The following is a 23,507-nucleotide window of genomic DNA, read 5'->3' on the forward strand; positions in this document are numbered from 1 at the left end:
TTGAGTATCGAAATTCAGAGGGTGCTATTGGCAACAGTAGCGAATTATTAAAAAATCTACAAAGGGTTTTTAGAAATGTTTTAACAATATATATATATGTTCATTTTTGTTATTTAATCGTCTTGATTTTAGGTCTATTCTGATTCACAATTAGTTATTAAAACAGGGACAAAATTGGTTAATTTTCAATCAGATTTAGCAAGAAAAACATATAAAGTTTAAGATATAAGAAATTGATGAAATCGTATTAATATTAATTGATTTGTGATTTTTTCTGCTTCTGAATATGAATTGAACATTATCCAAAAAGAAAAAAGAAGCTGTAGCCAAAGAAACAAAAAATATATTGATCAAGACCACTTGGTATGTTTGTACTGGTTATTCCCTTGAAAAAGTATAGAAAGTTTTTCGTTTGATTTGTACAGTCGATTTTATTTAACTAAAACTGTATATACAACGAAACTCCATAAGAGTCAGACAGTAAGAGAGAGCATTTTTCGGAAAATGGACTAGAACGCAAAAGGTCTAAAGGTAAATGTTATTGCACTTATCCCAAACAGCTCTGAAGTACTACAACAACAGATCAACGAGCTCAACATGGTTAGCAATAAAGATAGTTCATGAGTTCTTAGCCTAACATAGAAACAAAGGTCATAGTAATCAAACTGGCAAAATATTGTAGCCATAACTTTTTTTGGTACTACTTGTGACCTTTGCTTTTTTTGGCCCGGGCTCTCCTTTCTGATGCCACTCCATAGAATCTTTTGGATTTGTGATCCCAACATTCTACTCGACGTTGTTGCCGGTCTGTGCTGCAATTTCTTTTGATTTGTTATTTAGAACAATTTCTTTCACTAGTGTAATGTTTTCTGAAGTAATTATCGCCACAGTACATCCCGTAAGTGGATCATATTGTAATAATTTTCGTCTACAGCAAAACAAATTTTTAATTATTCCAAATGATTGACACAAGTCACCTTAAACAGGATCCATTCTGTTTTTGGATTTGTTTTGGTTTTTGGAGGTCAAAAACTAATGGACCGCACTACATACATTCATCTTATCTATTTCATATGCTTTAATCTTCATAAATTCCGTTTTCTTTGTGCCGATGTCGTTTGATACAAAGAACCTACACCACGTATATACTTCAAAGCTAGAGTTCATTATAATATTTTATAATTATTTGTAATATTCAAAAGAGAGTTTACATTGTGCGCCATCCTCTTTTCTAATCCCATTCCAAGTTTCAGGTGACGTCTGCAAAGTCCGCTTTAAAGTTTTGTTACGTCGGCGTCTCCGTCGCGTTGCAGGTATTTGCTTTTGTGATCCTCCTACAAACGTAGTCGATGAAGGGGCTTTATTTTGCCTTTATAATGAGCATCTCGTTAATAACTATGGGAATTGCGATTTCGAGAGAAATCGTGCTTTTCATTCTAACATATTTCTCTAGAGAATTTGCGCAGTAGTTTTGATTTCCACTTCCTAATGAAAAATTATTACAACAATCACATGTTTATACAAAAAAAGCTTCATATTTTCTTATCCCTTTTTTTCTCTTGGCACGAAATTTACCGGATGTTTCTATTGTTACATAAATGGGCGGCGGCCAGCTCGTGATTTTAAAACCCGCCAACTCGTGATCGAGGTTGTCATGAAGATTAGACAACTCGTGATCGTAGTTGTCATGAAGCTTAGACAACTCGTGACAGAAAATTATCCAGCTCGGGATTTTAATTAAGAAATGAAAAACAAAACTAGAAAATATATGAAAACATTGGAGGAAAAGTTTAGAGAGACGGAAGAAAATCGACGGAATTGAGGAAGGAGAAAAGGGTAAAACAAGAAGATCGTCTCAGTCCTCTTCTATACAGGGTGTACCACGACGAGTGAAAACTATCTGTATATGGCGAAATACTTATAGTAAAATCATGAAAATTTCTACGTTAAGGTTTTCGGATACGATCTTTTTAACTAAAATATTTTCAAAGATGGCTGACTTTGCATACTTTTTGAGTTATTAATTTTTTTGTAAAAAAATTGACCCTTACAGACTCTTATAAATTATTTTTTTACGAAGATACCCTTAAAGATACGAAAATGGTTTCTATTCATTTGCTTTTAGCAAGCTTAGACGTATTTGATTCTATGTTGAAAAATTTTTCATTTTATACAGGATGTGTATAAAAAGTGTTGAAAGTTTAACTTGATATGTATCAAATTTCTTTATTTTTTTAAATATAACCACCCGGTTTTTCTCTATTTTAATGCATTCAGGGGCAAAAAATGAAAATATTTTAGTTAAAAAGATCGTATCCGAAAACCCAAACGTAGAAATTTTCATGATTTTATTATAAGTATTTTGCCATATACAGATAGTTTTAACTCGTCGTGAGACACCCTGTTTATACTTGTCATGGATAGGATGGTAAAAACTAAAAAGAACTAGAAACTGGAAACAATGATGGTGTCGATATCAGTTAAGTAGGTGACATTTGACAAGAAATATTTACAATTTATCGTAGCCTGTAAACAGTGCTGTACATTGTTACGATTTATCGTAGCGTGTAAAACCCCCTTAAGAAAAGTAGCAGGGAAAACGGGGATGATTGAAAATCTCTGATGGTTCAAAGTAAGGAGAAATAATACAGGTGAAACAAATAAAATCGTGTTGAAAATATTTTAACATATCACGAACTTTTGCGGTCATATCGGCGTATATATTTTATGTATTAATATAACTAACAAATAAATTTTATTCTAATCCAAATTTTATAGCGAAAAGTAAACATCCCATTGAAACAATAACTTTTCTAAGAATGTAAATAACACAAAATATTTTCTTATCTGGTTGAAGTCAACAATAGGGACAAATATTTAACAACAAAAATCTATTGTCGGTTAAATCTTATCTCCCCCAATTATATATAAACAAAAAATCTCAATTTCCAGGAACACCTTTCATAGTTCATTTTCATAGACAGAATTTGAGTTATGTTAAGTTGAAAAGTTTACTAGTTGCGGTGTTGCCATTTAAACTACTCCATAAAATGAAGTTAGAAATAGATTGATTTTTAGACTCGCTAAAATCGAGAACGGCTGGACCGATTTGGCTAATTTTGGTCGTGAATTATTTGGGGAAGTCCGGAGATGGTTTAAAAGGTGAATAAATATGAAATTGCTCAACCAACTCAACCTCAGACAAAGAGTACATGCTTCTATCTTTGTGAGTGACATTTCATGCTATGTGCCCTTTTTTTTGTTGATCTTTTGTGCTAACATGCGAATACTTTTACAACAAGATGAAACTGCAAATGTGTTTGCGAAGCAGTTGTTAGACATTGGAAATAATAAGGCCGCAGTGTCAACTGAGGTGTCTACCTCGACCGGATTCATCATATTACCCACAGATTTCTGTCACATCACAGATTTAAAAGAGGAGCGTGCTTTCCCAGATATAGCGCAATAGCCCAAAACCATAATTGGTGCAATATTAGTGGCGAAAAAGAAAGATGTCGAGGATCTCAATGCGACCATTCAGAATTTTCTTCCGAGACAGTTGGTTTCCTTCAAATCAGTCGATACCGTTACGAACAAGGATGACGTAGTCACGAAGTTTTCAAATTCACTGGATTACCACCTCACGCAATTAAAAGTAGGATCAGTTGTCATCTTGCTGCGTAACATTAAAGGGAAAATACAAAGAAGAGGATGTCGTGATCCCGCGTATACCGATGATTGCAACTAATTTACCATTCGATTTTGAACGTTTGCAATTTTCGGTACGTCTGGCCTTTGCGATAACCATAAATAAACCGCAAGGCCAGTTGGAAGTTTACGGAATCAACTTGGAGTTGAGTTTCGCGCATGGACAATTATACATCGCAAGTTCGCGCATCGAAAAACCGTCATCTTCATTCATACCAAGCATTTTTTTATTTGTTTTAATAGAAAAACGTTTCCTTTTGTTTATATCCTTTATTCAGTATCACAGAAGTTTGACTTTGAATCAAAATGTTTAAATACTGTAACTAATTTGTGAATGTTTTTCTGTGCCTAACCCATTTCGAAGTTTACCCCAAATGTAGAAAACAAAGTCCAGCAGATGAAACAATACCTGTATGAAGCTGCTGAACAAGATCTATTGTAACTCCGTTAAAGTTATTTCTCAAAGAGTTCCACCATACAAGCGGTGTCAGCCGTTTTACGTGCTCTGAAAACAAATAATGTTTAAAAGGTTATGTTTGTGCTCGATAACTTATAGTAAAGGGCATTGCTTCTGGATATTGTGACGCATAATCAAGACCTTGTTCTCGTTATTCCTTGCTTAATTTTATACCTTCAAATCGGCGATCCAATATATTAGCCAGAAAGTGGACTGAAGACGCTGCCATTTCAAATCTTTTTACTAAGTAATTTCTGTCAGAGTCGGAGCAATTTTAATTTTCAATACTACAGTAGTCTTTCTGAACTTTATCTGGAGCAATTGATATTTGTTTTAATTTTACTAAGTAGTTTTGCGCATTCATTTTTAAGTTTAGATCATGAATTGGACGTAAAACTAATTAATGGGCAGCAATTTGGTAAAAAATAATTTAAGATCATTAATTTTCTTGCTTGACTGATTTGAACATGTTTTTCAAATAATTTCAAAACATATTTTGCATCTAATCAAGATTTTGCATTGGCCGAGGTGAAAGGAGTGAAAGGTAATTATTATTGTGCATTATATATTATATCTCATACTTTTTAAATAATTTTTATTTATTTTTAATTTTAAATTTTAAATACATTCAGCTGTACCTACTAAAACCTTAAGAAACCAATCTAAGTATGGTTCTTTAAATGAAAATTCCATTATTTTTATTAATTATGTTAGATTGCCATCGAGAAATAATAATATTTAGATTAAAATGATCTTCACGATAATGCGTAGATAATTTTGAAAATTCTTCATCTCTACTCATAACTTTACACAGTGTTGGATTAAGAAGTAGTGGGCTAAAATCTAATATTATTACCACTAAATTTCTAAACAATTTTTGAAAAAAAAAAATACGAACTTTACGAAGAATCCAATAATTATTTTAAAATAAATGATCAAATGATCAAACACTTTAATTCAAATATTATATTAAATTATTGGGACTTTTTTAACAGAGTTATAACTATGTAAAAAGTGAATTAAAAATATAAAAAAAATACAAGCATATTCACTATTCGTATTTTTCAAAATAATTTCTAGAAAGGACAAAAATATTTCTAAATCTACGGTTAAAAAGTAATTATACATAATTTTATAATTATATATAATTTTATTAGAATCAAAATATGTAGAAAAGAAGGAAACAAATATGAAATACATCAACAATAAAACACCGGACGACTGTCAAAAATCGAAAAAACAATTATATATGACACAAGTAATCCGTCTTTAGTCAAAAATTCTATAACAGCGCGATACTAAATTTAAGATATTTTTCAAAACAATTTGATTGATGGAGCTCTACTATAATAAAATGGATGGAAGCAACAAGTTGAAACTTTGTGAAAAGCTTGCTGACAACACTTGTCACTGACGCATCCATAAAGATTTTTATGAACGTACCCGATTTACTATAAGAGTCCAAGAACTCATGGAGGTGCATTTGATGAAAATAAATTTTTAAAATGGGTTTGGATGGTGCAAGCAACAGATTGAAGCTGACCTGAAGGGCTTTTTGGATCAAATATTCATTTTTCAGACAGTTTTTTCTTGTTGAAATTGATTCTTAACTCTTTTATACATTGCCAGATAGGTAAAAAGTAGATATAGGGCACTTACGAAAAAAAAGGGCTTTTGGTGACAAAATTAATAGTAAAAAAAGAACGCCATTGTGATCTGGGGTTTAAATAAAAGTTATGTGCATAAAATTCAAAATTTTTTGTCTGTGCGTTATTTTTTTAACCAATATTCTATGGTTACTATGGGCAATATTCTAGAGAAATCTAGACAATAAGCTTTTATAAATTAAATATCGATAATTTGTTGCTTAGATAATTTAACCGAAAGGAGAAAATTTTAAATTGTTTATAATTTGTTTAATTTTATATATAAAGGTTTCTTATTCACTGGAAACCGAGATTTCGATGCTCTAAAGATGGACCCTGTGGCCTCTATAGTTTTTGCAAATTGGCAATTAAACCATAGGAGGCCCTTTTTTTCAAATGGCCATTCTTGCTCACCGGATGGTCCTATCATCATTTGGAAAGTCGCGTTGGAAAGAAGAAAAGTTGAACTAAAAATCCCTCATCTCAGTTTTTTCAATTTTTTTTGACATCAAAAAAGTGTTCAAAAAAGGGGCAAAAAAAATTATAAACAAATTGTTTTTTAAACATTTTATAAAAATATCGTAATACCAATGTCATATTCGGAAAGCTGGCAGTTTAATTTGGGGAAAATTCTGGGAAAATGATCAATTTTAGCAAAAAACTAATGTGACAAGTAATTTTAACTGAACGAGTTATCCCAGTTTAAAAAAAAAGATCAAAATCGGCCTAATAGTTACTGAGATTATTGATATTTTTGAGCGCTCCGCAGATTTGAAGTCTGTCGGAGCATTTTTGAGCGCGCCGTCTTTGCTTCTTTTCGTTATCCCCACTAACCAACTGTCGCGGCTCCGCGGAGAGGCGGAGAAAAACAATGTCACTTATACTGCTACCAAATGCACATTTTCAATAACAGATTATTGAAACTTTTATCGATAAAAATTTCAAGCTTCCTTTACAAAATGGCGCAAAAAACATTCCTTAATATTATAAAACAAAACCGCAGTGAATTTAAAAAAAAAATATCTAACTTCGCCCCAAATTAAACTGCCAGCTTTCCGAATATGACATTGTATTACAATATTTTTATAAAATGTTTAAAAAACGATAAATTGTTTATAAATTTTTTTACCCCTTTTTTAAACACTTTTTTGAGGTCAAAAAAAATTCAAAAACTGAGATGACTGATTTTTATTTCAACTCTTCTTCTTTCCAACGCGACTTTCCCAATGATGATAGGACCATCCGGTGAGCAGGAATGGCCCTTTGAAAAAAAGGGCCTCCTATGATTTAATTGCCAATTTGCAAAAACTATAGAGGCCACAGGGTCCATCTTTAGAGCATCGAAATCTCGGTTTCCAGTGAATAAGAAACCTTTATATATAAAATTAAACAAATTATAAACAATTTAAAATTTTCTCCTTTCGGTTAAATTATCTTGAGAGAGTCTTGCGTAGGTTCAGCGCAAAACGCAAAAAACAAAGTTTGTACCGATTTTTCGGTGTTTTTATTATTTAAAAAATAACGCGTAGACAAAAAATATTAAATTTTATGCACATAACTTTTATTTAACCCCTAGAACACGACGGTGTTGTTGTTTTTCTACTATTAATTTTGTCTGGCCTAATAGGAATAGTGCCGATTGCATTATAGCATCTGAAATGAGGTAATTGTAGATAAAATTCTTCATTTTGAGGCATTATTGTGTGGATTTGTTTATAAAAAAAAATCAATCTCGGCTTGACATTAATCTTAATCACTGACGTCAATACAAACCACTAATTCACCATAAAAGTGACATGTACCTTAATATGGTTAATAGATTACCAAAAGTTAAATCATGTGATCCCATTTTATTGTGTTATTGTTAACATTTATCAAGATTGGATGTGTATAATACAACTTTCATACTTTTGTTCAAAAATGACATAACGCCAACGATTGTTACAATTTAGAATGTTTTTCACAGATAGTTAAATAAATACAATAAATTCGCAACCTCATTATATAATTACTGCTTCATTGTTGTTAAAATTTCAACACGTTGAAAAAATAATTTAATTTCAGATCCATTTGATAATAACACCAAAGTCTATTATCAGTTTATTCACTTGCATTAACTGATTTGGAATAGTTGGTGATATCCATACGACTACACCAACCCTCACAGTTACAATGTTTGAGGTGCTTTTCGATAACCGAATTATCCTCTTCAGAAACTGAAGATAAAATTCAATCACGTATTCTAAATATAAAAGCAAACTTTCACGTCGTATATTATTTTTATTCTAATTACGATTTTAAATATAGAAATTTCATGTTTTAAAGTCGGTTAAATTATTATCAATGACAGCGAGCTTTTGATCAGCATCAAGCAATCGCGGTACCCACTTCATAGATAGCTTTTTCATATTCATGAATTTTGTTAACCATTTCTGGAGTAGATGACGATTACTCTAGCGTCGAGACGTCATCGTAGTTTGAATCAAATTCAACATGTGAATGGCATTCAACTATTCAACTATTCAACAACGTCAAAGAAACCTTAAGAAGACAGACAGATGCAAAAATTGTCGCACTGAATTTTCAACATCTCCTTTGGTTTAAAATTTTTCCCACGCACAAATTTCACCAAGAATCTAAAGTATAGAGAATAGTAATCTGACGGTACAAAGTCTGGACTAAATTTTGTATGCTTAAGTTCATCGATATTATTCCGCGTGGTGGGTTTACCAGCAGGCTGAGTAGGCTTTGGCCTAGGGCGGCAGATTTCAAGAAGAGGAGGTAAATTCCATTTTCATTGTTCAAAAATTTTTATTTCGGTTTACAAAATTGAAAAAAATATATTGTTTATACGTAGGAGACAAATTTTGTTGAGATTTAATCACCGTTGCAGATCTTTAAGAAACAATAGAAAACTTCAAGTACTTATTAGATTAAATATTAGAATGGCTGCAAGTGATTCAGAGTTATCACGATTGTCGTGGTCATAGATAGATGGTTAGTTTCCTGTAAAATCAGTTTAGAAATGTGTACACCTTTCAAAGCTTCCTTTTATATGAAAGAATTTTAAGAAAACAAAATCCTGAATCATTAAACTTTGTCTTTGTTGGACAGAGAAGCTTTTCTTGCTTGAAAAAAGTTAAGAACTACTCACAGTGGACTGAAAGTTTATTTATGCATAGAGTCAGACCTAATGAATAAGATTAATGATTTTGTAAATTTAAAGGTCCACCAAAATATATTGTAATGTTTTCATCATTCAGAATACATATCAATAGAAATTTTTTTTATTTTATTGTTGTTGAACTATGAGCGTGATTAAATGTCTATTAACAATTCTTTACCGGGAGAAATCAAGGTTATTATACGACACTTTAGTTGATAATCATCAAACAATAATCGTATTCTTCGCATGTATCTCGGTACTTTCCGCTATCCAGCTGAAATGCGCCCATCAAGATCTGGATATTCCGAAAGAATGGATAGACATGAACAACGTTCGCGTAAACAGAATGAGACAACAAATCGAAGATGAACTTAAAGCTTCAATGCAATATTTGGCCATGGGAGCTCATTTTTTCCGCGATACACTCAATCGACCAGGTTTTGCTGATTTGTTCTTCAAAGCTGCAAAATTAATCTCGTATTTGCTCATGAGAGAAGAATTAACCTCTTCAATCAGTGATCTTATCCAAAAGGAATCTCTCCCCAACAATTACCTCATGGAATAGTGGAGTAAGTTCTTTGATAGATGCCCTTAAATTAGAAGACACGGTTACTAAAAATATCAAAGACCTCATTAGAGTATTCAAAGATGCAACCAACTACAACGATTACCATCTCGTTGATTACTTAACTGGCGATTTCATCAAAGAACAATAGGTACCTCGGACAAAGATATGTTGCAGGAAAGGTGTCCAATTTGAAGAAATTGATGGCGAGTCATGGAAATCTTGGAGAATAGCTGTTCGATAAAAAGCTCCAAGGTTTAGATATCGTTTAAATACAGATTATAGAAGAAGTTTGAAATTATTTGAATTCAAATCATTTTTTTTGTTTGATGTTGAAGATACTTCGGTAAGAGAAAATTAAAAATTTTTCTCCCAACACCATACTTTTATGATAGAAGGGATTTTGATTATATATAACTGTGAGCGTGAATAAAATAATGTGTATTAACAATTCTTTACCTTAGTTTTCAAATTAAGAAATTGATTTTTTTTTGTTAAAATAATTGTTAACTGAGTATCGAATTTTAAAGGTTGGTAGTCTTGTAAGAGAACCAGCTGTCGGTTAACTTAACCTCAAATATTCGCATCAGCAGTCCACTATATAACTCGATATTGATAGATCAATCATCTGGGAAGATTTCTAAGTACGCTAAACCAGACACACGACAAGATTTTCCGCTCAAATCGACTTCTCTTTGCGACAGATTCTGGCAATCGTTTAAATGAATCCATTTTTCATAGCAAGTCTAATAAAACGATCATTTTTCGGCAGAGCTGTTCGCACACGTCTACTCTATATTACACTTGAATCTCGGTGAATTCGTTGACAAGTCTTAAATATCTTGATGATGTATGGTACCTTTAGAGGGTCCAAAGGAGTCTTAACGATTTTCATATTTATCGCACTTTATACTCTTTAGAATAAAAACGTACTGCGTCGTCAATAAAGAAAGAATGATTCAAAGAAATTGAAGCAACTGTATTCTTCATAGAATTAGAGATTAGTCTGAACAAGTTACGACATGCTTAAATTGAGGAATATGAAAGAAGAAGTATGAAAACTGACATTACTTATGATACACTCTCTGTATATAAACCTCAATAAACAAGACAATAGAAGATGTTGGTATGACCAATCAATTCGAGATCATTAGGGGCTTAAACAGGGTGTTACACAGAGGTCCAAAGAAAGCTAATAAGGCATACAAGGTTGTGACACGTGACAGTTTACATAACTACCCCTGAAGAGACGATATTAAGAAAAATATTCGTCGAAATGTGAGAATGGAGCATGGAGATCCAAATATAAGCAAGAAATATGTCAAAAATACAAGATATCGAATTTTGTTAGAGTACAGATTGCGCTAAGCAAACCATATAATGCATGGATATGCATAGGAGGCTTCAGAAAGAGTGACGGGAAGAAGTTTTCTAAAGATACGTAATTGGACGAGGGCAGCTCTGGACAGGAAAAACTGGAGAATAAAACGGAGCGATTTCAAGGCTTTCAGTAGGTTTTAATACAAGAAGAAGAGAATATTTGTTGTTTTTGCGTAACGATTACTATTTACGAACGTAATTATTTATTCAGATTTACCTTTGTCGCGCTCGTAGAAAATTTATTAGTTCCATTTGGAACGTTTTTAAAATCTACATATTGAACTGTCAGAAACATTAAAACTCGTAACGATAATTACTAGTTAATCTAAGTTTCAACTATTATGTGAAATTATTGGTAATCACATCATTCTATATTTAGTTCAAACGCGTCGTAAGCTTTTCTACTTTATACGCGACATCGGAGAAAGTCGAGATTGTTTACTGATATTGAACGAAAGTTGAAATACCTTCCACTTGATAAAATCACGTTTGAAACGATTTTTCTTTTAAATTGAATGCATATAACCTTCTAACAATACTATCACATTTACCGTTCAGTTTTCTAAACATAAATAACATAAATACGAGGAGGAGATAGAGAAAGCGGTTAAAAAAATTTGTATTGCTTTTTTGTAGGTTAAGTCAGAAGAAGATAGGTTTGAACCAGCGCAGCGTCAAGTGAAAATAAAAAAAAAATCAATGTGCTTTGAACCTTGAAAGTTTCTCCCCATACTAATAATTCTGGTACAATATTGATAAGTTGCAGCCTTAACCCATTAGCGCCCAGCGTTCTCTTTTGACGACAGTTTTCTAATAATTTTTTTTCGACCACTTGGCAGTAATATAACAAGCTTTCACACTCCCTACCATAAAATAGAGGTAACAAGGGAACAAAAACTTATAAATTCCTTTTTTTTTAAGATATAAACGCATGATCTGCAGTATGATATTTATTGGGTCATACAGAAAAGTCAAAGTACAGTTTTCTTCCTCTTACGACGCCTACGGTTGGAGATCCAAATGGCTATTGTGCCACGAGAAACCGCAGCTCTGAAAATTTCTATAGACGTGTGTCCGAGCCATCTGTGCAAGTTATTCAGCCATAGATTCTGTCTACGGCCGACCGACCGTTTGTCGTGAGAAGTTACCCATTTCCTGTAGGACCTCTATGTTTGTCTTATATTCCCTCCAAGATATCCGCAGCATTCGCCTGTAGGCGTACATTTCGAACGCATCAATTTTCTTCTTTGTGGCCGCATCCATGGTCCAACTTTTCCATCTGTAGAAAATAACAGGAAAGATGTAACAGCGAAGTATTCTGGTCCGGAGTTCCAGGCTGAGGTTGCGGATGGCCAGAAGTGTCCTCATATTGTTGAGAGTTTTCCGCGCTTGCTCAATTCTTGATATGACGATATGACTTCGATTCTTTGTATTTTTGAGAATACCAATAGTTTGGTCTTGGACGTATTCATATAAAGGCCGAATTGCTCACTATATTCTATGATCTATGATCTTTATGCCTGCAGTTGTGTTCTCGAGGGCTTCGCTGCCTCTTTTTATTGCTATCTCTTCTGATGCGGACCCTTCGATTTTGACTGTTGCTGTTTGGTGCCCGTAAAGTCCGGTTATGATCTTTAGATCTTGTGCGTCGATCCCGGATCATTTTTTGGTTTCACACACAGTCAAAAACTTTTTTATAGTCAATAAAGCATGCAAAATATATCAGCATTCATGTCTCTACATCTCTGAGCCAGCATATTCAAGGAGAAAAGAACTTCACGAGTTCCCAAGCCGTTTCTAAAGCCAAATTGCGAACGACAAACCAGGCGCTTGTGATGCATTGTTCTTCTTTGGCAGAGTGACCAAAACGGATCTTATCCAGTCTGAGGGTACTTTTCCGACTCTGTACATTGTGATAATAAGATTTAGACCAGCCCCGTCCTCCGCATCTGCGAGTTTAAAGGTTTTCGCTTACACATTGTCAGGACCAACAGCTCTTCCGTTATTTTGAAGTTTAATTGCATGTTTAACTTCTTCTTCTTCTTCTTCTTTGATGAATACACCAAGTTGATTAAAAAATAAATAATTAATATTTATGATTTGACTGCCCTGTATCATAAAAAAGCAAACGAATTATTGCGTTTGCCACGTAAACAAGAAATTATCGCGAAAATGACGATTTGTAGTTAATTGACTATGAGAGAGAAAGCGCAAATAATTACTCCGGTTTTTTCCAGTGGTTGCTTCTAATGGTTGATTAGTGAAATTCTTACCTGAAACAAAAGAAATCGTGTTAAAATGTAATCGACAACAAATTGGTTTTAGTGGGTGATAACAAATTGCCTCGAAAAAAATAGAAAGTGACAATCGAAAATTTTCATATTCAAATAACTTTTGCTAATTATCGAAAAAATAATTTGTTTACCACAACCGGTTTGTCAAGATCCATTTTATCAATGTTAAATTCAAATTAGATACAATAAACGTAAATTTCAATTTCTATTATCTACTCGAATGACATCTAATAAAATTTTATGGTCGAAGATAATTTTTTACATAGGAATCTTCTCAAAAATGCTATTATTAGGATGTCCTTGAAATTGGATACGTCTTCACCGTTACCATTTCGGGTATTTCTAAGAACTGCAGATTATGTCCCAATTGTTTTTGCACGAAATACTTAACTATAACTTTTCATAATAGGAGGGTTGCTACTTTTTAAATATGACAAAAACTGATGTGAATATGTCATATTTGACATTTTCAATGGTATTTAGAAAGTGTTGTCATTCGAATGCCATTTGAGTTGTTTACAGATACTTGAAACATTCATCTCGGTCAAAAAATGGAATTAAATCGCGTCGCACTTCGCTACAGGATGAATTTCGTCAAGGATACTGTATGTAAATTGATATTACAAGATCGACATACCGTGTGAGATTGAGGCATACTTGGGCATTAGTTTTACACGAACACATTCAATATTGCACAAACATTTGGCTTTCCAAAAGATTTGTTCGCGTTGGATATCGCATAATTTGAAAATCGCTCAAGAAAATGCTCGTGTCGATTGGTACAAAGAAATGAAATGAAAGAAATGAAAATTCAATCGCGGTGCGTCTATAGGATAGTGACAGGGAACGAATCATGAATCTATGCATATGAAAAACGAAACAACAATCGACTGTACGGGTATTTCAAGTCGAGCCAAATCTAAAAAAAATGTACGCGCACGGATCAGTTCGAAGCAAATGGTCGCCTGTTTTTCCGGAATAACTGTTCCATTAGAGCAACGTGTAATCAACTCTGAGGTCAGAAAGATCAGGAAAACCAATCACGCTTTCAAATCACATATTTTGGAGGTACCTCGATTGGAATGGAAAAAATGATCAAAACGCATGAAAAAGTGTATTGATCTTAATGGAGAATATTTTGAAAAATAATAAAACCATATCCAATTATCAATATTTGTTTTTATTGGTTTATCTCAAAATTAAAGTAACAGCCCTTGTAAGTATCTTTAATGAAACTTTATTCGCCATAATTTGTGTATCTCCGTCCATTTACCATTTTCCTTATCTCTATTTCATTTTTTCTTTCTCTTTCCATCCGCCTATCTCTTTATTTCTCTTCTTCTTTTGTCCACAATCCGCTTTCCTCTACCTTTTCCTTATTACGTCTCCTCCCTCATTCTTTTTCTCATTCTTTTCATTCTTACTTTCTTTCTGTGTCTATTTTCTTTCGGTATGTTTATCTCCCTTTCTTTCACGTCTCTTCCCTCATTCATTCTCCCTTGTATCTCTTCTCGTGTTTTTTTGGTCTCTGTATCTTCATATCTTTCTTTCTTTTCCTCTTTTCTCTATTCATTTTTTTGTCTTTCTTGTTTTTCACCCGTCCCGCCTTTTTTTGTGGTATTTTTCTAAAAATTCTCTATGCGAAACCATTTTTTTCCCAAAATCAAAATAAAAAACAAGCGAAATTTGCCCTGATACTCCTTTTAATCCTGTTGGGTTTATAAACCCAGCAATACATTGAAACAATTGTTGGTCAATCCTAAGGATAAAATACCAGATTTGGAAAAGAGTATCTATTAAATTAGTAATGATTGTGATAGGAAGTATATTGGGTAGACTAAGAGATCCTTTAATGTCCGGTTTAAAGAACATATAGCTAATTTAAAATAAGGACTGACCTAAGAATCGAGTACAACCAATCACGCTTCTCTGAAGACGATAGCTTGGTTAAAGAAACGCGCGTCAGACTATGAAATTATGAGTGTTGGGTGAAGTGGTAGCGTAAACAGTATGATCAGTAAGATTAGGTCGAGAAATTCCTCCTTGTTCACCAACAATGAAAAAAAAAATAATAAGCAAGGCACAATGAATTTATGAAGGAACAAAAAGTCCGGTCTAAAGTGATTAATTTACAAAAAAACATCTCAAGTTGAGGGGGTTCCTTTAAGTTGGACGACTTGATGGTGTATATACACAGAATTAACTTCTGTATATTTAATATCTCCTCAAAAAGTATGACAAAAAATGAACAAGTTTTATAAATTTCCTCTAACAGCTTTTGAGACCGTTTCTGTTTCCTTTGAGAAATAAAAGCGACGTATCTAAAAGAACGTAACGTCCCTTTGTCCTTTAATTAGGCAAGTTTTATTTCTCAGCGCCAGTTTTTGGCTCTCATCCAAAAATACTTTTTCGCATTACGAGATTCTTCTTTTCGGAAGACGTAGAAAGAGAATTACATTTTTCCGGGACAGTAGGAAAGTATCTGGAAAGGAACTGTGAATTATATATATACTGGATGACACAAAACAAACTATTATAAAAAGTAATGCGAAATTACAAACAAAAATCAAGCTATGGAAAAGGTGTTATTTCTCCATTCAAATGGGTGTAATTCGTTACGCATTTGGATATCTTTTGAAGGGTTTATTTCCGAAACTATTTGTATAATATCCAGTGAATTAACCTTGGGCGAATTCGGAGGAAATACATTTTTCATTGACCCCTAATAGTTCTTTTCGTTTCGTTTCAAGAAAAAACTGATTTATGTTAGTCAATAATTCGATGAAAGTAGAATAAGTTAAAGACGTGGACCACGACGGGAGAACCCTTTCAAAGATGCTTCCATTCATGGTTGTGTATAGTGAAAATATTTTTGTGTTGAAGCTTATCTGAATTTGGAACCAATAAGATGTTTGTGTTCTTTTTCTTAAGATACGAACTTCTAGGGCTATGAGGAGAAAGGAATACCTAAAGTAGAAAAACAGGAAGTTATAAGCCCTAACAATCCCTTGTCTATGATATCGTGAAACAAGCCAAAATTTACCTCCGACTACTCAGTTCTGGAAAGCTCAGTTTTCATGGTTAAGAGTGAAGATTTGGTAAAATGAAATCAAGCAAGTTCGTGGACGCGAATCCTCCTTCGTGAGATTTTGGTGTCAGCTATAAAAGTTTCTAACCAATCATCAAAAAGCAGTTAGGTTTCAGAAATGTTAGCACGTTGAGTTCCAAGGTTGTTGAATAAAGATCAAAACACAACTTCTCTCAATTGCCTCAAACTTCATCACAGCCGAATCAAAGCCAAAGCTCGATTGTCTGCTATTTGTAACGGTTTTTTTTTATCAAATTGAGCAATTAAGTATTGACGTAAAGACGATATTGACTCATCAGCAAGGTGTTGATCCTCCACGATAAACTGTTGAAAATGAACTGGAAAATACTCGATCATCCATCTTTAGTCCAGACTTATCACAATGTGATTTTCATATGTTTAGACTTCTCTAAGTAGCACTTGGAGGCAAACGATTTGATATCGACCATCAAGTAGGTAAATGTGTAATATAAAAAGAGAATTATTTAGAATAAATTTTGTTTATACACATATTAGATTCACCCTCGTAAGTTTTTAACATACCAATCACGTTTATCTTCAGACAGTTTTCTAATTTATTCAATTTGAATGGCGCAGTAGTAATTTCTGTTATATAGCCAGTTCTAAAAAACAAATTTTGTTTTTTTATTGTTTAATAATATGAATGAATGAATAAATCGCGAGTATATAAATTTTCATATCTTGGTAAATCTTGTTCTAGAATGGTTGATGGATATTTGATGTTTATACGATAACACAAAAGGAAATTAACGTATGATTGACTAAATTACGACCGTTATTATCATAGATATCTTCAAAAAATATCTATTCTATAGGATATTAAACTTGTGTGAATCCGATTTTCCACTTTGGTAAAAGGCTTTTGATTATATACTCAGATGAATGCTTCAGTAAGACTATAAAGAAAACCCAAACGAGAAATTCGTTCCTGTAGGACGTTAACCTGTAACCTATCGATTTATTGCAGCCATCAGACAGTTGGTAAGTTAACGAATTTTTAAAATCCGTGAAGTAAAAATAAATTGGACAAGATTAAAACAAGGATAAAGATGAAAATATTCACATTTCTTTTGTTTCCTAATTATCGACATAATAGTAAAGAAAGAGAGAGAGATTCGTTGAAAAATTTTTAGGTAAATAAGGGAAATTTTTTATAGAAGAAAGATTTGTTCAAGTTGGCCCTGATGTAGGAGTTGCTCCTCTGCAAGGCTGGGGATGTGAAGGTTGCGTGGGGTTGGAAAAGAGGAAAAGCGATCGACCATTGGCCAGAAAAAGAACGAAAACATTCCTAATTTCTGGTACATATTTACCATACAAATAATATAAAAGAAAAATTGCATCGGACGTTGCCTGCACTATATAATGGAGCCCTTGTTGCCAATTTTCTATCCACTACGTTTGCAAACGTAATTCTATATTATTCGTGGTTATTGTTTGTTGTTATTATTAATAAACGAAATTGTTTTATAAGGACCAGACAAATTTTCCTCGATAAAACGATGTTTGCCAAGAAATTATCGCTTGAAGGTCAAATTAACAGCTAAGCTAGAGAAAATACATCAGTTATAAATATAAACACACTTAAAAATCAAAATAATGAATAATTAAAATATCTTTATTACCAGTTCAAACAAGGTCTGTTTTCGTCAAATATTTCCATCAGGATGTAGCAAGTTGAAAGTTCTTAGATCGATTTATTTACATACACTCTTTATATCACTGTCACTATCCCGATATATTCACTATTCACGCATCAAATTGTTGACCAACTACGTTTCTTCGAGTTCCGGTTTATATATTAAAAGCATTTCTAGAATCTTAGAATTATCGGAATTTCGAGATTGCCGTAAACAAACAAAAAATGTCTTCACAAAAACATATTGCAAATAGGTTACAAAAAAATAGAAACATCTAGTCGGTGCATATCCCAAATTTTAGTATATGAGTTCATAACATAGGAAAACATATTTGTGCATGTTTTGAAATGATGCATGATTCCAAACGCCTCGCCTGGGTTCGTATAAGTATAAAACAAAGGTCAGATAGAAGGTTTTTGGTTTTTCTCAAAATCAGGTATATTGGAGAGGATTAATTTAATTGTATGTACCAAAGAGGTTTTTAGCTAGAATCATTTTTTCCAGGAGGAAGTTGTTTAGTGGAAAAGTTTAGTATAAAATATGTAGATCAAGTTAATAGGTATTAGTTCACCTTCAGTCTGCGACGTTCACACAGTTTTTGTAAAGTATCTTCGGGCAAACCAATGATATTTAACCATATTCTTTGTATTAAAACTAGTTTGTAAAAAACTATTTATTATGTAAGAAAATCATTAATCAATAACCCGACTACCGTACTCGACGAATGTCAAACTATGAAAAACCTCGTATCTGTTTACAAACCGCTTTAAATACCAAAATCCTATTGTATACAAAAGCTATAAATAATTATAAAATGTTAATTTATGTCACATCAATATAAAATAAAAGTAATTTGATACGTTAATGGAAATGTTTAAGGGACACTTGGAATCGCTTAACTATGACGTTAGTTCCCATTAGAAGCGGTCAGTGCACATTAAAATCTTAATGAATATAATAATAAATTTATGTTAGCTAGGTAAATTTATGATTCTAAACAGTAACATTAATTATAAGACAAAAATTAAGTAATCCGAGACGATACGTTAATGGAGGGTAAAATAAGGGGTACTGTGTATACAACTTATACAATATCAAACAGCCTTTAGAAACCTGTACTACAAAGTTCGTTTTCAATGAAAAACACGCCGCTACTGAGTTTCTAAATTCTAAATATAACAAAAACAGACCTCCGACTATTTTTAGTGTAACATTTAACAATATGATTTGCAAAATCATAGCAGTTGTTAGACGAAATAATTCCAATTTTTAGTCAATAAAACCGACGACATGAAAAAGCCATTAACACGTTTGGATAGAGCTCTAAGAGCTTAGTGGCAAATTTTATATTGACACATTCGTTTTTGTTTGGATATCAAATAAAAAAAAAATCAGCAACTTCTAAGTATAAGCGCGTATAAAATGAAATAGCGTATAAATAAGGTAAATTATGTATATGGGTGATTCCGTTCTAACTGTGATTTTTTGTATTCAAAATTTCAAGATTTTCAAATTTAACTTTTCTAACTTTTTTATGCATATTATTCATCTATTTTACTGTAAAAATAAAACTCTAAGAGGAATTTACTACAACTTCAAAGTATCACGAGCAAGACACAAATGTCGGATTTTGAGTTCCACGGTACTGACTCATTTATCCACGGTACTGACATGGTAACTTAAGATATTAAACAACAAGTGCATCAATTTTCCTCAGTTTGATCATAAACATTAGAATTTATAAGGTAATTAGTTTAAATCATTTGTTACGACAAAAAAAATTAATAATTTATCGGTAAATTCTAGGAATGGACATGACACGGTACTGACATTCAAGTGATGTAGTATAAGTTTTCTTTAAGTGGCAAGTTATATTGTATAAAAATAATGTTTAAATATCTTAAGAATTATTCAATTAACACAAAATTTTTATTAATTGATTATTAATTAATGACTAGTACAAAAAAACAATACAGGACATTGAATATCACAGTTAGAACGGAATCACCCATATATTGAAGAAGTAAAAAAGACGGTAAAAGCTGAAAATAACAAAGGATTCTGCCGTCTTTAGCGGTGTCCCATTTTTAAAATAATAATAATATAATAGAATTTCTAAATTGGAATTATCTGTAGGTTATTCAGGTTTTCAAAAATTTAGATTGTTTTTTCACCTACAACTTGTTTAGAATTACAAGAAATTAGAAATTTCATACGATATGGTTCGAATTTTAATTTGTACGTTTTTTGATGAACAAAATATATAAATTTGAATTAATTATATTCGCATTATAGTTGACGCATTACGTCCAAGAAATAAAACAACTATAGATTATCACTTCATTGCTTTAAATCCTCTTCATAGGCGTTCATTAAACATTGATTATTACGCATTGGTTTCGTTCTTATAATTTTTTTCTATTTACTATATTAATAAACACTTCATATTTTACGTTTTGAAGGCTAACTGTAGTAGCTACGCTCGGAGGGCTGGCAGTAGGCAACCAAGGGCAATAACGGCAGAAGATGATAGATTTATCACGCTGTAGGTATTGAAAGATCGACATTTAACAGCTCCCGAGGTTCGAGACAGACTAGTTACGTGAAACAAACGTGTAAGCGCACAGTACGGGAGCATGGATTTGTATCCAGGTGATCCGCGACAAGACTCCAACCTATGGAAAACCATCATTTGCCAACCAGCATGCTCCTTGGACTGTAGAGCATTGGGGAACTGTTTTATTCGTGAATTAGTCTCGATTTGGTCTATACAACTTACGATAATCGAGTCAGAGTGTGAAGACGATCAGGAGAGCGATTTGATCGATGTACTCTTCGCGAATCACTGCTTTTCAAAGTGGAATTAATTTCCACACCCGAGGTGGACTCATTTTCATGAATAATGGGGCTCCGGCTGCTCCGAGGTACATCGAGGAAGTGTTTCTAGAGGTTGTGTTCCATTCGATGGTGACCCATTTATATTAATGTAGGATAATGCTCATCCACACTGCCAAAACCGTTACTGAAGACTTGGAGAAACTGGGAATCACAGTTCTGCACGATCTACCAATATGAATCCCATATAGCATTTGAGGGATAATTTAGGGAGGCGTGTTAGACTCTAGCGAATTAAGTCTGCTCCGAATTGTTCTTCGTGAATAATGGAATACTATGCCTGTGAAATACTTAAAAATTTCTATTTCTTCCTTGCCTGAAAGGAGCCCTTTGCTTAGAGGGAGATATACCCACTATTAAAATAACATGTCTTGTCAGACAACCTAATAAAAAGGAAGGATAAAGATTTTCAAAAAATGTGTTAGTATCTTATTTTTTCTTTATTTCAATGTTTTTTTGTTAATAATCAATATAAATACTCATTTGTTAAATGTGCGGTTTTTTTGCCGTTGAGTGTATTTTAAAAAACTTCAATAATTTGAAAAGCAATCAGAATATGCGATTATCAAGTTTAATTATTTATTATTTACGTTACGGGTGGCAAAATAGATTTTCTTTATGACATGTTCCGTACAATTTTCCACACATAATCATCAAATTGTGATATAACGTATGTTTTGAATAAAAAACGCATTTAAAGTAGATAATAATTACGTATTTTTGATTTCAAGGCGCTCCAAACCATTTCTATGCGTAATAAATACATGGGAGCACCCTTAATGAAATATTTACATGAGTCTACATCAGGTAGTTTAAGTATTTTTGACCAAATCTGACTGTGCGGTTTTTTTGCCGTTGAGTGTATTTTACAAAACTTCATTAATTTGAAAAGCACAAGTATGATAAGTCACCCCACAACGAAACTATATAGATAGACTATTGATACTACGAAAAATCATATTCTAATTTATGCGGAAACTTCAACATGTGGCCATTATCTCAGGAAGACTAACAGATATCGAACCATGGATAACTTTGTTCGATAGATTTCATCAAGATCTACCTGTGTGTAAAAAGTCTGCGGAAAAGTATACAAATGCATTATTTTCACAAAAAATCAATAGATGAAATGAAAATTTTGTAATTTTTGTAAGGTTAGATTAGAATAGGTTAGGTTAAGTTAGGTAATGATCAAATTTCAAATGAAAGTTGAATACTATGCAAAAGATAAAGTGTAGCGGTGCACCGCTGCCATCTACTAATTGAACTCAATTTATTTTTGATAAAAACGATGCATTTGTATACTTTTCCGCAGAAATTCTTCTACGTATCTGTCAATCATCATGACTTTTCACACACAGATAGATCTTGATCAGATCTATCGAACAAAGCTACCCATAGTTCGATATCTGTCAGCCGTCTTCAGATAATGGCGACTTCCGGTATATCCGGAAGTAAATGATATGATAAATCGATTTTTCGTATCATCAATAATCTACGTATTGAGTTTTACGATGATCGTCGTGAGGGGGCTTATCATACTCTTACCGTATTTTTTGTACAAAATTATAATTATTTCACTTGTAATATTCAGAATCGAGTTTTCGATGCATTAAAACATTATACAGGGTACTTGATAAAAAATAAAGAACCGAGTATGTCAAAATATATTCTATGGTGTATATAAATCATTATGCATGGAAACAAATTGTAACATTTTGCTATTTTTATTATTAATTTTCCGGACCTTACTGGAACATTCTAGATGTCTCTGGATAAATTCGCTATGCAATTTAATCACAATTAGATTTGTTCAAACTATTGCCCGAAGATAAAAGTACTTAACCGATGAATTATTTAACTATCAATTTTTTTATACCGAAACGCCAATGTTTAGCCGTAAAAGGCATTTACCCATCGTCATAAGATTAATAAAACCATTATCTATCTAAAGTTTTTTGTTCGCTCCACTATATTAAACCAGTGAATAGGCGTTTATGGTACGAACTGTACCTACCACAGACAACGGACGTACACCAGAGCAACTCTTGATTCATCTCATCCTCTTTTGATTCTTTTAAAACATAGAAAGTCGAACCCGTATCCAATTAGGATGAGATAAGCGATACATTTCAATCATACGATCTGATATTATTTGCTACGTTGCCATATTGTTGGAAATTTATAGATAAAACAAAAAATTTGAATAAACGTTGGAATATTATTGAGTTATCTCGTATTATTATTCTTATTTCGTTTCAAAATCACAAATTATATGTGAAGTAACAAAAACAGAAGAATCTTTATGTCATAGATGGCACTAAAAATATTGAATTGGATATATAATTTTTAATTGACTCTGTACGCGAGAAAATATAGTCCATTCATAATTTTAAATGGACAATCTCGGAGGGAGTTGCTTTTAATGATTTTTGAAAGATAGATAAAATTATTGGAAAAACTAAGTTTGAAACAGAAGAGACCTAAAATCAAGAAGATTTAGAAACATAAACATATCAAAAGGTCTAAGAAATAAGAAATTTATATTGATATTTATATCATGGTCAGTACCTTCATTTGATACTATTATTAGAGCTGAAAATCTGAATAATTTATCCCATATTTCACTCAAGCAAAATATAATGAATAT

The 23,507-nt window shown here is 32.6% G+C and overlaps 1 protein-coding gene and 1 pseudogene across 1 annotated transcript in view; one reads left to right on the forward strand and one right to left on the reverse strand.

Annotated features, from left to right (window-relative positions):
• The window catches only part of LOC130894856 (ubiquitin-like protein 3), a 105,813-nt gene that overhangs the window by 57,605 nt on the left and 24,701 nt on the right, over nt 1-23,507 (reverse strand). The window lies entirely within an intron of this gene.
• Nucleotides 9,120-9,814, forward strand: LOC130896023 (ferritin subunit-like; annotated as a pseudogene).

This window comes from Diorhabda carinulata, chromosome 6, assembly GCF_026250575.1.
Source record: "Diorhabda carinulata isolate Delta chromosome 6, icDioCari1.1, whole genome shotgun sequence".
NCBI classification, from domain to species: domain Eukaryota; kingdom Metazoa; phylum Arthropoda; class Insecta; order Coleoptera; family Chrysomelidae; genus Diorhabda; species Diorhabda carinulata.